We start from the raw sequence: 17,513 nt of genomic DNA, 5'->3' as shown, positions 1-17,513 counted from the left end.
TGTAACTTGTTCGCTTAAAACAATGGAACTAATATTCCGATTTAAATTATATTTTAACACTGTATCTGTTAAAATTTCTGGATGGTTTTAGGATAAATTTAACAAGATAGCTTTATTATTAAGGCTTAAAAACAAATAGTGTGTCATATTTTACAGCATCATTTTCCATTCAGAAATATTTGAGTCGCTGACTAAATCATCTTCTCATAACATATAACAACTATATGGTCCACGCATGTTAAATAAGAAAGTAACTTCAATTCAATTTTGTATTGCATTTATAAAATGGTTTTTATAGTATCACAGATTTAATAGAAAATTTTATTGATTCTAATTTTTCATGGGCCGGTGAGTAACGTAATTTTTGTAGCTTGTTTATGTACTGTACATAATGGTTGAGTAAGTATTTGTAATATTAAAACTGTTTCAGATGAACACTTCAAACACTTAGGAGAATTTACGGGTCAGTTATCTTGCCTTTAGACAACAATGTCCCCTTCAGTGCAGCGAAGGGGGAATTTTAAGGGATAATACTTAAACTTTTTAAGTATTATCTCGCCCATCATATGGGAAATAATTTTAAGACACTCACCAACTAATACTTGAAAAACTGCTCAGAGCTATCCTAATTCAAAATGGTCCCGGGACAAATTTTAGATCTTCCAAGTATTCAAAACACGATTAAATGTTCATTCGTTTAAAGATATGATGGAGTCGGATGCTTTGGTTTTACTTTTCCTTAGGATTGAGAAAAAATTAACTGTAAGGCTACTTTTGGTTTTACTAAAACTAATTGGGACTTACTCCATGCCTCATTTGAATCTGTTGTGAAGATAAAACATACATTGGTTCAAATAGTTTTAAAGTTACCAATAAAAGGTAAACTTAATCATTTTTATTAAGTTCAAGTAAAAGATAAAAAAATAAATAAATAAAATTAGTTTTTGAAACAAAAAAAAAATAAATAGCAGTTAAAATAATTTTCAAAACAGTCAATTTTTAGCATATTTCAATTAAAAATCTTCTCGGGATTTAATGTTATATTGTTCAAATAATTCTCTTTTCATTATTTGACTAGTACCATCCAGCATAAAAGGAAGAAACTGAATTGTTCAGTCCTTCCAGTATTACACTGTGCACTGTTTCCCGTATTCTGTTTTGTAAATCAACTGTATCTTTAGATTTTTTGTAAAAATTATTGAAGTATTCATTGTCTTCTAAAACACTTATTGAATAATACTTTTTTGCCTCAAACTTACCTCAGGATGCAATTACCACAAAAGAAACAAAACAAATTATTAGATTAAATTAAAACCAGTCTTCCTTTGAAGAAAGTTAATTAAATTTATTAACCAGGGTAGTTTTATCAACAACAAAAAACAAACGAAAAAAGCATTTTTTAAAAAAATTCTCTTTGAAATTTTTGTTTTTAATTAAACGGGTATTCCTCACTTCGTTCCTAAAAACCGTATTTATAATAATTTAAGCTACATTCAGCTACAGTTATAGCTTCAGCAGATGACTTTAGTTAAACTGTTTAAGCGATTAAAATGAAATAAAATAGAGATCTAAATAACTTTGATAGCGAATTTTTTGAATTGTTGGGATCTTTTCCCATTCCAGCAAACGGTTTCTCATTTGCTCACTTCAGATTTACGAGTAATCTAGAAAACAGAAAAAAACAAAGAAAAAGGATTGTGCAAATGAAAATTGTAAGAAATTTCAAACAATCTTCAATGAAATATTTCTTTCAATTTTTGCTAAAGGTTCTGTTCTAAAAATCTTGTATATATTATATATATCATACATATATGTATGAGTATGTATTTGTATGATATATGTATACATATTTGTAAAGGTTTGTTCAAATTCGCTACAATTTTGCGAAAGAAGGATATTCAATTGCTTTAAAAATTGTAATCAAAATACCCCAAATTTATCGTCATACTAATAATAAAAAAATCCCTTTCGGCATGGCAGAAGGCGGAGGTAGATTTCACCGGTGCTAAGTAGGTGATAAAAAAATTTCCACCTTAAAGTTAAGAAAAGCTTCAAATATACTCAATACGACAATGATTGCATTTAAACAAAAGTTTAACTTATTTAGCGTACTACAAGTTCAATTTTCTTACAATTCCAGCAACATTTTGGTCATCCCTTGCCGTAAGGATTGGTCATATCGAAAATATTACGCCAAAAGTTTTTGGTAATATTTAGAGGACTAAAGACCAATTTAAACCGATTCGATACTGTTCCTATTAAGGGAGGTATGATTCTTTTTTGTCTTCGAAACCCCATTTTTCCACCCCCGCTGGGCATTGGCCCAGGGGGATGGAAAAAATTTTGATAACAACAACTATTGGGTTGTTGATATCAACATTTTTTATTTGTTGATATCAAAAAAGTTTACTTAGATAAGTTTTAGGTCCTTATCCAAAGAATAGTAGGAACTTTAAACGAATCAATATCTTACTTAATAAGAAAGTTATAGCAATATTTTTTTTTGAAAAAGCCCCCCATTTCCATTTTCATGGTCCGATTTTGGCCTTTAACGAACTCGACCGAGATTTTGGGACGAGTTATTTTTAAGGAATAATTTGAAAGTGACTGGCGCAAAATTACGGGAGTTATCGCGTCCACAAGAAATATATATATATATAAATGTATATATAAAATTTTGAACTGACGATGGTTTTAAGGTGTGGGGGATGTAAATGCGAAGATGTGAAACGCCTTCCGAAATTTTCCGGAAGTCGAAACAGGTACCCATTACAATAGGTAGCTTTCTTAAGAAATGTAGCTAAAAGAGCTTTCCGAAATAGTCGAATTTAGTGCAGGAACTGCAGTAAATTGAAAAAAAAACAGTCTGTTATTCGCTCTCAGATACAAAGAAACACTACTGCTAGCAAACCCTTTTGCTCTAATTTCTGTTTCAATCGTAAAATGAGGTTATAATGAAATTTTTGGAAAATATTACTGGTTATTTTGCTGGTTTGTTATATTTTTAGATCTCACATATTTTTAAAAATAGGTCATGTAACTGTACCTCCAACAGTTTCAGAGAAATATTTTTTTAAAAGAAATCTTTAGTCGAAGATCACACAGTTTTGGCGCAAAAAGAAAAGAGTAAATGAAAATGCTTTTAGAAATTAGTAAGGAATTTAAGTATGAAAAAAATTAAGTAAATTCAACTGAAACGAAAAATAAAATTGAAGAAATTTGCCTTTTATTTAAAATAAAACAAACCAAAACGTGGAAATCGATGCGAAATTAAGGGTTTATCGGTTGTCGGTAGAATAAATTATTTAATTCACCTTCAGTAAATTTATTTCAATTTATATTTCTTTTTTCGGGAAAGAAGATTTTTATCTTTAGTATAGAGTTTAATCTCTGTAAAAACGAAAAAAAAAAGCGAAACTTAATAACAAACTCAACCTTTCTTAACCTTAATAACCTTTCTTATGAGTGTAATTTCATATACGTCACTGAAATTTTACCTTTTATTTTATTTTTTATTATTATTCCCTATTTATTTTCTCAGTTAATTTAATTTAGAGCTATGTACTCTAACAAGACATTAGTAATCATTCGAAAAAAATGTATGTAATACATATATATATATATATATATATATATATATAAATAAATAAATTATATTATATTACCTGCATCCACATTAAATATTGTATACTTGTTTAGTTACTTATTTCTTTTCTTTCAAAAGTGTTTAATTTCAGGTACGGAAGATATTATACTTGCATATCAGCTTCAAGTTTCCATTTTAGTAAGATTTTTGATCAAATTGAACTGTTATTAAATATTATGGATTCACTTTATTAGGAAAATGCATTTAAGTTTTTATTTCTTATTTTAATCTTTTTTTTCTTTTTACATAAGGGTATCATTTAACGTATAATTTTCTTCTTTTTTTATTTTTTTGTTTTTAATAAGCAAAGTGGTTACCTGAAATTTTTATTATTTGATCGAAGGGAAATATCTACGATTTATACTTATAAGGTAAATTTTATGATTATAAATGATGTACATCACTTAGCTATATTTTATTTCTTCTCTTTCAACAACATAAATTACCTATCTGTAACACAACATTTTTTTTTGTTGTAATATTAAGTAACCAGAATTTAAGCGATCTAGGTACAATAAAAATAAATAAGTATACAAGAAACAGCATTATTTTTATTTAAATTTTTTTACGATTACATTATCACACTCAATTTTATACGTAAAAAATTTTTATTTTTATTTTTAATATTATTAGAGCCCTTCAAAAAAAAATTAAAAGAAAAATATTTTAATATTCTACTATAAACGTAGTTCAGCGTATTAAAAATAGTAGATTTTGTTAATTTACTACATAACCCTAAGATTAAAGGCGCATTTGACATAAGTCTATAGTTACTGTCGATTTCGGCATAGGCATTCAAACGTTAACATACATCCTGTGCCAGACTTAATAAGAAAAATGAGGAGTGAAGTATTTTCCAGTTGCTTTCACAATTTGAATTTGCTGTTTTATATTAACTGCCAGAAACAATCCGAAAAACCGGACGGTATTTCTAACGGTAGAAAATATACTGTAATACTAATGTACTCGTATTGTGTTGAGTTCAATATTCTCTTGAGATATTCTTTGGGAAGATTTTTCGGCAGATAAAGTTAAAAAAAAAAATAAAAAAAGAAACATTTAATTTAAAATACAATAATATTTTGATAATAAAATTATTCATAATAAACATTATATTTCCTTGAATACTAAAATAAAATTGTTGCAATAAATTAAGGAATCCTTGCCGGTATAATAGATGGTTCTTATTGTGTTCTCTTCTACGTACGATAAAGGTGGAACACTATGTTGAAGATGAAACTTAACATAAGTGTCTTTATCTTTACTAGATGATCAGTTTTTGATGTTGAAGAGTAAGAAGTAATCCGGGGTCCTTCCCGTGATGTACTGGTTTCACTCAATTAAAGCCAAGAAAAGCTGGAAGAGTACAGAAAATGTAAACATCAGTATCTAAGTGATTCTGTATATGAAACTGATCGCTTACAAAATTTACATATTTACATGTTTACTGCGAAGGCAGGGCTGTTATTTTGATTTACAATGTAATAACTCTTCATTAAAAAGTAATAATAATAATAGACTAACAACTTCTTTCAAGAAAATATAATTAAATTTTACTCATTAACTTCGACTATATTTCTTCTAAATAATCGCATATAAACATATTACCGATATCGACTCGTATTTTGTTAACTAATGTACAAGTAAATTATAATACTCACACTCCGGTAGACTTTCTGTAAAGAGAGGACTGTCGTTATAGAGAGTTACATCTTAATTCTAACAAATTACTACATCGAGAAGAATTATCCTTACTAGACTTTTGAAATTTCCCTATAGCTACGTATTTACGACCTTAATTTAATCCAGATACAACAATTAATTACTGTATTTTATTTTTTATTTAAACTCATACGTTTTATTTCATTTTTATTTAACAATGGCCATTTGAGTTTAACATTACTGCTTGTTAAAGTTATTCAAATAATGCATTACATTAAATTGACAAGGTACCCTCGTATAATGGCATATAATTTTTCAATACACTAACTTTTAATTAACGGATATATCTTTTACAAGCCATTTTTTATTGTTTCTATTATTATACTAACTATAATACAATATATTCCTGTTTTTATCTTTTTTTATAATTAACATTCATTTAATAATCAAGAAGTTCCTTAGAACTTCGCAAGTAAGAGTCCGCAGAACCGGACGGCACGGCGAAGTCAACGAAGTATGCTTACAATTCTAAACATGACCTAACATAAAAGTAAAATGAAAATGGCGAAAAAAATAAAAAAATATTTTTGTTAATAAATATATTATTATATATAATAATATTTAGTTATTAAATATTTTAGTTCAATTAGATTTGTAACAAAGAATACTTTCAAAAAATACCTGTAATTTTGTTGCATAACATTTCTTCCATTTGATGAACCGTGGGACTCGAATATGACACTTTTTCCTCAAAAAGATGGATTTACGAATCGCGCCGCTAGGTAGCAGTACTTAACCCGCCGGGTTGGTATAGTGGCGAACGTGTTTTCCCAAATCAGCTGATTTGGAAGTCAAGAGTTCCAGCGTTCAAGCCCTAATAAAGGCAATTACTTTTATTCCGATTTGAATACTAGATCGGGGATACCGGTGTTCTTTGGTGATTGGGTTTCAATTAACCACATATCTCAGAAATGGACGTACTGAAACTGTACAAGACTACACTGCATTTACACTCATACATATCATCCTCATCCATCCTCTGAAGTAATACCTGAACGATAATTCCCAGAGGCCAAATAGGAAAAAGAAAGAAAAGGTAACAGTACTTGATTATCACTAAGTAGCGTAAAAAAACTTGATAATGTACTTGAAATTGTAAAATTTAAAAGAAAATATACTACAGCTTGTTTTAATAGTAAATGCTTTTATGTAAGTGAAAGTACTGAAGATAAAACAATTTTTTTAGCTTTAGTATAACTTCCTTCGGTTAACTCTCCTTTTTTGATAAATAATAAATTTAAGAAAAATTTGTTACACAAAGCGTTTTAAAACATATAACTCACCGGTTTGGTCTAGTAGTAAATTCATCGTCTTAAATCATATGATTTCGAAGTCCAGAGTTCTCAAGTTCATATCCTATCTAATAGGTGCAGATTTTATTCAGATTTGTATACTAAATCGTAGATACCGGTATTCTTTGGTGGTTGGGTTTCAATTAACCACACCTCTCAGGAATGGTCGGTCTGAGTTTACACATTACCGGTACAATTACTTTACAAATCTTTAAGTCTTTAATTGTTGACGCGACTAAATATAAAAAAAATTATTTATATATATATATATATATATATATATATAATATATATATATATATATATATATATATATATATACACACACCTATATTTTAGGTTTTTTTTTTTTGAAAATTGATGGTACTTTTATACGGATGATAAGTTCTTTGTATTACTTAATTATCTGAAAATATTAAAGTTTATGATAATTTTCTAGCTCCTAGAGCATTACGTACTTATTTTAATTCTGTTTATCATAGAGATTAGCTCTTTAATCAACATTATTACTCAATACCAACATCAATACCTGTTGATATCTCCTTATAAATGAAAACAATGAAGTAATAGAATGTATTTACGCTGAATAAAAAGTAATATATATTACTAGATATTATATAAGTTTAATGTCTGTTCTTCTGTGTTCTTTTGCGAGGCCTATGCAATTTAATCTGCCCTCAAAGTTATCGAAACCCGTAGTGATCACAACTTCCTAGTAATTACCGACTCTATGAGTGTACTTGAGAGCTTGAGCTGCAGACGTTCTGAATCCATCGTCCAGATTATTCATGATATCCTTTCAAGGATAAATAAGACTATGGTACTGGTACGGGTCCCTGGCCATTGTATCATCCTCGGGAACGAACGGACCGATGAGGCTGCCAAGAGAGCTGCAATAAATGGCATCCGAGTACAATCGACATGAGACTTCATGAGATCAGTCCGAGTAAAACTGCGGGCTCAGTGGAATAGGTTTTGGCTGCTGAGTCCTCCCACGGCATTACATAACATCCAGGAGAATGTCGAGAAACATCTTTCCCCGAGCAACAGAAGAGACCAAGTAATCTTAACTCGGCTAAGGATTGGACACACTAAAATTTACCCACGCTCATCTATTTGGCTCTCCTCAGAAGATCTGTGAGGCTATCAAGGTCAAATGATCCGTGCACCATCTGCTTTTGATTGTCCAACCTTTGGAACCATCCGGAAAAATTTAGACCTGGCTTCTGTTATGAAATTTCTTTTAAACTGGAAAGAAGGAACATATGTTGCGGTTTCTCTCCTACAGTGGAATGAAGAATACGATTTAGTGATGATTTTTGTCTGATTTATGCATTTTAGTTTTTTATTGTTGTCTATGTTTATTCTTTATTGTTCCTGCTTTTCTATTGTTTTATGTATTACTATATAATAGTGTTACTTTAGTCGCTTAAAACTGTAATTGTTGATGCGACTTTAAAAAAATAAAAAAATAAATATATATATATATATAAATAATATATTAGTTGAAATTTAAATTAGTTGTTTGTAGATGAATTAATGAAAATATTTAAACAAATTAATATATTCCTATAAACTGAAGATTACAAGTTAATATTACTGTTCTACTACGCTATCCACTTTTACTATTAATAAAATAAGTGACTTTGATACATCGTTAATGATTAAAAATTAAACAAATAAAGGTATATTATTTTTTATTCTCTCTAAACTGTGTTTTATTTTAATAGATCCTATTGTAATCTAACTCTAAAATCATTTATAATATTACATGATGATCATTTCAATAAAGTACATTAGTGATGTTATATATATATATATATATATATTAAAGATGAAATCCTGTTTTATCTGTTCGGTTTGAACTTTTTATTTTCTACTAGTAAATAAAAAGTAAAATAAATATATTATAACGTTTTGAGTTTACTTGTATATTAGTATTATTATTTTTTTTAATTTAAGACTGGTTTTAATTTATAATATCTGACAACATAACGGGCTAAAAACTTATTTAACTACTTGTTATTCAAACTTGTGATTTTTATCACTATGTTTTTTCTATGTATTTGTGCATCCTGTCATTCTACTTGTGCTCGGTCACAATTAAGTTAAACAATGTTTCTACAAAAATATTGTTACTAATAAAAGAAAGCCTATTTTTATACTTATTTTAGAAACGAAAAATTCTCAAATCGATTCGTAATTTTTTTTTTTTGTATGTTCATACTTGTTTTATATTACTGCAACGATGAGATGCACAGCGGTATCGAGAAGGAAGTTAGTGAGTTCTTAAACAGCCCTATTTCTTTGTGTTTCTCTTTGAGGCCTTTCTCGAAGGTGGAGATAACACAAAAGATTAAGAGGATGGGATGCTTACGGAAGGTTCCAGGGTTTGACTACATTACGCATAAGATGATATCTTCACTACCGTTTGGGGTGTTTCTTACATACAGGACCTCTTTAATGTAATCCTTAGGACAACTCACTAACCTTCGGAATGGAAGGTGTCGCAAATAACGATTATCTTGAAACCTGGGAAGCCTTCGTATAGGCCTATAAGCCTGCTATCGTTTTTATCCAAGAAGTTGATACTTACTGCGCAAATTGAGAAGTTGTTCTGCGTAAATTGTGGCCAGTGTTGAAAGTAAAGGAGTGATACCCGATCATCAATTCGGCTTTAGGAATGGTCACGCGACTGTGGAATAAGCCAATAGAATTACTGGTGTTATCGTCAGGTGTCTTGAAGAGAAAGAGTATTGTTTGGCAGCCTTTTTTACATAGAGCAGGCATTTGACAACGTATGGATATCAAATTGAAATCGTGCCTACCACAACCGTACATTTTAGTTCTACGCAGCTATCTAGGTGATCGCTTCTCGTGCGTTAATTACAATCAAGAGATGTCAGCGTTTTTCGATAACAACTCGGGGGTTCCGCAGGGCTCAGTCCTCGGGCCGGTTCTGTTGCTGATCTACACTTCTGACCTGCCTATTCCAGCCAATGTCACGGTTGTGCCGTACGTGGATGACACGGCAATCTTGGTGGTCGACGATAACCCGACTACTCGGAGAAATTGCAATCTCCAATGGATGCCATCAGAGTTTGGTTGCTTACATAGAGGATAAAGGTTACTCTGGCGAAGTCCAGTCACGTGATCTTTACAATCAGGAAGGAAAATTGTCCTGCGGCTCAGTTAAACGGTGTCAGGATACCTCAAGTGCGATTCGGTACCTTTTCCGGTGGGATTTTACCTTGATCGCCGTTTGACGTGGAGGAATTATATTATGGAGAAGAGGAAATTGGTTGAAATTAAGCTTAAGAAGATGTACTGGGTGTTGGGTAAGAGATCACAACTTTCTTTTTCCAACAACGTTCTGCTCGACAAGGCTTTTTGAAACAGATATGGATGTACGGAATTGAACTCTGGGAAACGGCCAGTAACAACAACGTGGAGGTCATTCAACGGTTTCAGAACAAACTTCTACGGAACATAAACCCTGCGCCGTGGTTCGCTAGGAATGCTAAGATCCACGATTACATAGGCATTCCATACTTTTGAGAGGAAGTTAGATGTCTAGTTTTAAGGTATTTGTTCAGGTTGGATAAGCATATTAATCATCTCGCTTTGAATCTGCTAGACAAGAGCATGGACGTTAAGAGACTAGAAAGGCTCCATGTGCTTGATCTTCTTGATGGCCTACTTTGATGATCCGGTTTGGCGGCTTAGTGATCAGGTTTATTGCTTCTTGGCTGTTTAAAAGTTACTGCTTCATTTACTGTTCTATTTAAAGTCGTTATTTATTTTTTTGTTTTATTGTTAATGTTGACCGGACATTTGAATGGACATTAAAAGGCACTATCAAATGTTATTTATGTTATACTATTGTTTGTTACTTATGTTATGCTATAGGTTTTGTATCACTTGGGGATTATGATTGGTAGTCCTCTTTCACGTCATGGTCAGTCATACGACTTGCATATAGCTTCATTGTCAGAAAAAAAATGTATACTTAGACATACAAAGTCTTTGTTATTTAATAAAGTATACAAAGTATATTGGCTGATCTGCCAAATATCTTTTCACAGTCTTTTTCTAAAATTCACCCATACCGAATAAATCAGAAAAAACTGCCTTGGGATGATAAAGAGCAACCACTGTACGAAATTACAAAAGTTAAATTTACAATTATCTTTTTTAAAATTTCATTACTTGATTATTTTCTGCTAAAATGCATCCTCAGTATGTAAACCATAAAAATAGTTATGTCCATAAGATGGTGGAATTCCCGACCACACTTAAATTGAAAAATAAAAAAAATTCCAGGGAGGTTGATGCAAACTTTATGTTCTTCATTGAATTTTTTTATTAAAATGCTTATTGAGGCGTAGATATTAAAGATAGTTTTACCAAAACAGGAGGAAATTTTAAACTTGAAGGGTGAAAGTTTTTTCTTTCATCATTTTGTTCTCATCAACGAATGAAAGCAAAAGAAAATTACTTTTCATCAACAGGGGAGATCAGCTGTTACACATTTTAACTATGAAATAGGTAACATAGCTAAGATTTCAAATGCGTGACTTTTAAGAATTGTGATTAAAAGTTCATTCTGAAAATATAAAACAAATTATGTTTTCTAGTGAAATCCTGTACAACGCAGCAGGTTTTCTTTAGGAACTAAGGGCTAGAATAATTTATTTTAATTTACTAATTTCAGAGAAAATGTTTAAAAATATATAGAAATTAATTAAGCATATAAATGTAGTTTTAATCTGCAATAGAATTTGCAAAATGATAAATCATTACTGATAAATTACTCGTATTACAGATTATGTGACAATGATGTGTAATATAATTAGTAGTTTTAACAGTAGTTAAGCTTAAGTACGAACGGGGTTAAATAAAAGTATAATAAAAGTTTATTAGTTGTAAAATAATTGAGTGATTGGATTGTGTTTTGATAAGTTTTAAGATAGATAAGAACAAGATAGGCATATCCGAGGAGTCTTGGAAGATGTAGCCATTAATTTTGATGTAGATTAGGACCAGCGGGATTAAACACACGTCTTGTTCGTACGTTAGTTATCGAGTTTAAAGTCCAATTAATAGTTTTATTGTAGTTTATATACTGTTGTTTAAGCAATGTAGAAGAAATGAATAAGTATAATAAAATAAATGTTTTCAAAGTTCGGTGTTAGTTTTCTCTATGCATTAATAGTCTATTATGATGTGAAAATAACAGCCACCTAAAAAAACTTTAATTGCCTTCGCCGTTGACGTTCGACTACTGTAAGCCATTCTTAAGCTTAAATACTCCACCAATTATATGTTGATTGTTTTTTTTTTTCCTTCAGTCATTTGACTGGTTTGATGCAGCTCTCCAAGATTCCTATCTAGTGCTAGTCGTTTCATTTCAGTATACCCTCTACATCCTACATCCCCAACAATTTGTTTTACATACTCCAAACGTGGCCTGCCTACACAATTTTTCCCTTCTACCTGTCCTTCCAATATTAAAGCGACTATTCCAGGATGCCTTAGTATGTGGACTATAAGTCTGTCTCTTCTTTTAACTATATTTTTCCAAATGCTTCTTTCTTCATCTATTTGCCGCAATACCTCTTCATTTGTCACTTTATCCACCCATCTGATTTTTAACATTCTCCTATAGCACCACATTTCAAAAGCTTCTATTCTTTTCTTCTCAGATACTCCGATTGTCCAAGTTTCACTTCCATATAAAGCGACACTCCAAACATACACTTTCAAAAATCTTTTCCTGACATTTAAATTAATTTTTGATGTAAACAAATTATATTTCTTACTGAAGGCTCGTTTAGCTTGTATTCAGCATTTTATATCGCTCCTGCTTCGTCCATCTTTAGTAATTTTACTTCCCAAATAACAAAATTCTTCTACCTCCATAATCTTTTCTCCTCCTATTTTCACATTCAGCGGTCCATCTTTGTTATTTCTACTACATTTCATTACTTTTGTTTTGTTCTTGTTTATTTTTATGCGATAGTTCTTGCGTAGGACTTCATCTATGCCGTTCATTGTTTCTTCTAAATCCTTTTAACTCTCGGCTAGAATTACTATATCATCAGCAAATCGTAGAATCTTTATCTTTTCACCTTGTACTGTTACTCCGAATCTAAATTGTTCTTTAACATCATTAACTGCTAGTTCCATGTAAAGATTAAAAAGTAACGGAGATAGGGAACATCCTTGTCGGACTCCCTTTCTTATTAGGGCTTCTTTCTTATGTTCTTCAATTGTTATTGTTGCTGTTTGGTTCCTGTACATGTTAGCAATTGTTCTTCTATCTCTGTATTTGAACCCTAATTTTTTTAAAATGCTGAACATTTTACTCCAGTCTACGTTATCGAAAGCCTTTTCTAGGTCTATAAACGCCAAGTATGTTGGTTTGTTTTTCTTTAATCTTCCTTCTACTATTAATCTGAGGCCTAAAATTGCTTCCCTTGTCCCTATACTTTTCCTGAAACCAAATTGGTCTTCTCCTAACACTTCTTCCACTCTCCTCTCAATTCTTCTGTATAAAATTCTAGTTAAGATTTTTGATGCATGACTAGTTAAACTAATTGTTCTGTATTCTTCACATTTATCTGCCCCTGCTTTCTTTGGTATCATAACTATAACACTTTTTTTGAAGTCTGATGGAAATTCCCCATTTTCATAAATATTACACACCAGTTTGTATAATCTATCAATCGCTTACTCACCTGCACTGCGCAGTAATTCTACAGGTATTCCGTCTATTCCAGGAGCCTTTCTTCCATTTAAATCTTTTAATGCTCTCTTAAATTCAGCATAATGCTCTCTTGATTGTTATAATAATAAAATATAATAATCGTCTAATAATCTCGATCTTCAACATCTATAACCGATTACTGGGCAAAAGGTTATATAAGTTGTGTCCAACAGCAAAAAACTCACCATTCCAGAAAAAAAATAAAAAATAAATAAATATAATATTATTCATATCTTCTTCATGCCTTCTATCATTAATTAAACGTAACCACCTCATCCAAAAGAGAACAACAGAGTATCTAGAAAGAACAACCTTCAATTTGATGGCCACAACTGTGAATTGACTTCATCCAGAAGAGGATGACCCAATATATTTAATTTTAATTATTGGATTTAATTTTAATTACAATATTTACTGTGAATATTTTTAAATATATTAATTTGAAGAATTTAAATTTAATTAGAAATTCATACATCAGTAATAATAAGTTTTCCCTAAAATAATGGTCATTTGATGGATGACAATAAAATTTTATTGTAGAGTGTATAAAATGGCATACCTGAACGAAATTTCAATTTGGAACCTCCAGATGGAAGGCAGAGACTATATCAGGAGTCTTTAGAGTCTTTAGGATGACGACGTGTAAAATATATTTATAAATATATAGTATTTAAATATTGTATAGTATAGTATATTGTATAGTATTTATTTTATAATATTGTATAGTATTTTAATATTGTATAGTATTTAAATATTTATATTTATATAGTATAAAATAAAATATTCTTAAATTTTAAGTAATAAATCTTTAATATAATACCATAATCTTTTTCCAAAATCAATAGCTCATGAAACCAGTGAACGTAAAACTTTAACGTAGAATAAATATGAACAAAAATGTTTAATAAGACATTTAAAAAAAACTCTTCTATGTAATAAAAATATAAGTCTACGAACTAATCTAGCTGATTCGAAAAACCGTAGGAGTTTTCTCGAATATTATTATTGATCAGTAACAGGAAATTCTAATTGGTTATTACGATTCACTACTATAAATGATATGTAACCCTGTATGACAATATTATATATATTACATACACAATATATATATAATATGACTATAAAGTGTAACTTCCAGCCTCCGCGGCGCGAGTGGTAGCGTCTCGGCCTTTCATGTGGAGGTTCCAGATTCGAATCCCGGTCAGGCATGGTATTTTCACACGCTACAGAAAGTGTCATTCATCTCATCCTCTAAAGTAATACCTAACGGTGGTTCCGGAGGTTAAAAGTAGTGACATAATGTGTAAATAAAGTACAACAATATTAATTCAAGTTTTTATAATATAATAAAAAAATAAAAAAGTATGTATAAATATTTCTGCTGTAAATTAATTTGATATATATATATATAAATAAAACGCGCGCGCAAGTGTAAGTATGTAAATATTTATAAATAATTAAAACATTAGTATTTACTAATTTGAATTATTTCAATCTTTATATATACGTTCAATTCTTAAAAAAAAATACAATATTAATTTTGTAAAAGTTGAAATAAAATTCTTATCAAAAATGTTCATACATTATTTAAAAGAGTAGTGGTGATTTATATATATATATATATATATATATATATATATATATGCAAAAAGAAAATTCTTTATTATATTTACTTCATTTGTTTAACACAGAAATTTATTTCAAAATAACATTTTAAAACTGTATACGTACAATAAAATGAAGTTATTTTATACAAAATACTGTAATACGTATGTAAAATATTTATAAATTGCTTCTGATGTCTTGACATAAAAATAAATAAAATATACTTTATATCAAACCTAAAATTCCAACAAGTTAAACATTGTATAAGAAGATATTTTGTTTTATTAAATAATATAAAATATCAGAAAAAAAACTGATATTTAAAATCAAATCTCTGTTCTTAAGAAAAAAACAAGCACTACAAATTTAATTACTCATTTTATGAGTAAAAAGAAATATATACATATTTAAAAATATAAAAAATAAATAACTAATTAAAATACTTTTTAAAATTTAATCCTTTTAAAGCTTCCTGTACGATCTATCGAACGGGTTTTTTATATAAAAAAAGAAAACACATCAGTACTCTTTCTACAGTAAGATATTCCTTTCATTTGGTAGTTCGCCGTTCAATTATAATGAAGGAAAGCCTTCTTGTTTTTGATTATTCACTTCTCATCTTTTTTTTTTTAGACAGCATTCCTAACCTCTCTTTAAAGTGGTCTTAATCTCTTTTAAAAGATGGCTCTCCCTTCTTTTCTTTTTAATATTGTACTACTATATCCACAGCTAAATGAATTTATTGCTGCTCAATGTCAAATTCTGTTGATCTTAATTTTCTTAACTTAAAATTAAAGTAATTCAGGCTGTATTTATATATATATATATAAAATATATATATATAAATATATATATTTATATATATATATAAAATATATATATATAAATATATATATACATATATATATAAATAAATTTGTAATGGTTCTGTTACATAAAGAGCCTTCTATATATAAAGAGCTTTATCCTTAGCGATAACACTGATTGTATAATGCCTTTTAATATAAACTATTGACTGAAAAATATAGTTCATTTATAAAATAAATATCAGAGGATAAATAAAAAGTACAAGAAAAAACTAGATTTTACTATAAATTCCATTTTAAATGCGTACAAGTACTTTCATCTATTTTCGACGGATGATATTAGATAAAAAATAAAATATGAGAAGAAAATCGATAAACAAAAATATGTATATATATTAGTAGTAATAAAAAAAAATTACTTTGCCTTTTATAGGAAAATTTACCTACAGTGTTACATGCAGTACTCCTAGAAAATTCTTTATCTCTCCTTACAAAGCAAATTATCTCGACTTTACATCAATAAACGACTGATTATTATTTACTGTCGATGTAATCACTGTACGCAATGATTTAAGTAATAAACCACAAAATGTATTAATTTTTTTGAAAATGTCGTTATAACTACAAAATTATTTCTTATTAAAATCCATTTGCATCTCTTTAATAATATTAATATTTTATTACCTTTTTTTTTTAGGGTTATTATCCCTTCCCTACTTTAACTACGACCCCCGTCTTCTGTCTTCGTCTTCTTTAATAAGGAGAATTTCCCCCGCGAACTTCTTAAACCAGTCCCAATTTTCCTGACTATACACCATCCAATTAATTAAATTGTCAGGGGTCAGTCTATTAGTTAAAATTTCCCTTCTATTATCAGCCCATCTGGGACATGCGAGGATGGTGTGTTCTACATTGTCGATCTCCTGACAATAAACGCATAGTGGGGTGGCCCTCTTCCCAATTCTGAATAAATATTGACCAAAACAACCCATGGCCTGTCAATAGTTGTGTGCTATAGAAGTTCACGTCACCCAGTCTCTTACCAACCCATGTATTTACGTTGGGGATTAGCCTTCTCGTCCACCGAAGCTATAGAGGCAGTCAGGGGACGGCGCTTTCCCTATATCATGGAGATAAATACGGAAGTACTTGTGACCCGTTAAAAACTGGGTCACATAGTACTCCACCTCTCCATTTCGCCGCTCCGTCCTCGGTCTGGCTAGAGGGATAACCCTTGCCGTCCATCCACCCTTGATCTGGTGGTCCCTGGTCTCTTGTCATGCGAGATACGTGCGAGTCCGTTCCTCCTTGGCGATGGTCTCCTGGTCTGCCCGTTGCCTCCTGTAGGCCGTCTGGGGCTCCCTTGCCAAAAGAGCATTGTGTATGACGCCGACGATTATCAATACGGCAGGCTCGGAAACAGTCCGATACGCGGAAGCGACTCGTAAGGCCGCTTTGCGTTGCACCTGCGCGAGCCGCTTCCGGCTTCTTTCGAATCTTAATGCCTGGACGTGCACTTCCGTCCTGTACAATTTAGGCCAGCAGACAATTGCCGTCTGTTGGTCTTTGACGAAATAATATTTTTTTACTGTTATATATAATTTCGACTTTTGACAAAATAAAAAAAAAAAACAAAAAAAAAAACAAATAACTTATGAAATGATTATTGAACT

General features: G+C 30.3%; 1 protein-coding gene across 3 annotated transcripts in view; it reads left to right on the top strand.

Annotated features, from left to right (window-relative positions):
• LOC142318175 (uncharacterized) overlaps positions 1 to 17,513 on the top strand; it is a 128,989-nt gene that overhangs the window by 26,557 nt on the left and 84,919 nt on the right. The gene's annotated exons all lie outside the window — the stretch shown is intronic.

This window comes from Lycorma delicatula, chromosome 1 (genome assembly GCF_047948215.1).
Source record: "Lycorma delicatula isolate Av1 chromosome 1, ASM4794821v1, whole genome shotgun sequence".
NCBI classification, from domain to species: domain Eukaryota; kingdom Metazoa; phylum Arthropoda; class Insecta; order Hemiptera; family Fulgoridae; genus Lycorma; species Lycorma delicatula.
This window is presented reverse-complemented; position numbering and strand designations above follow the sequence as displayed.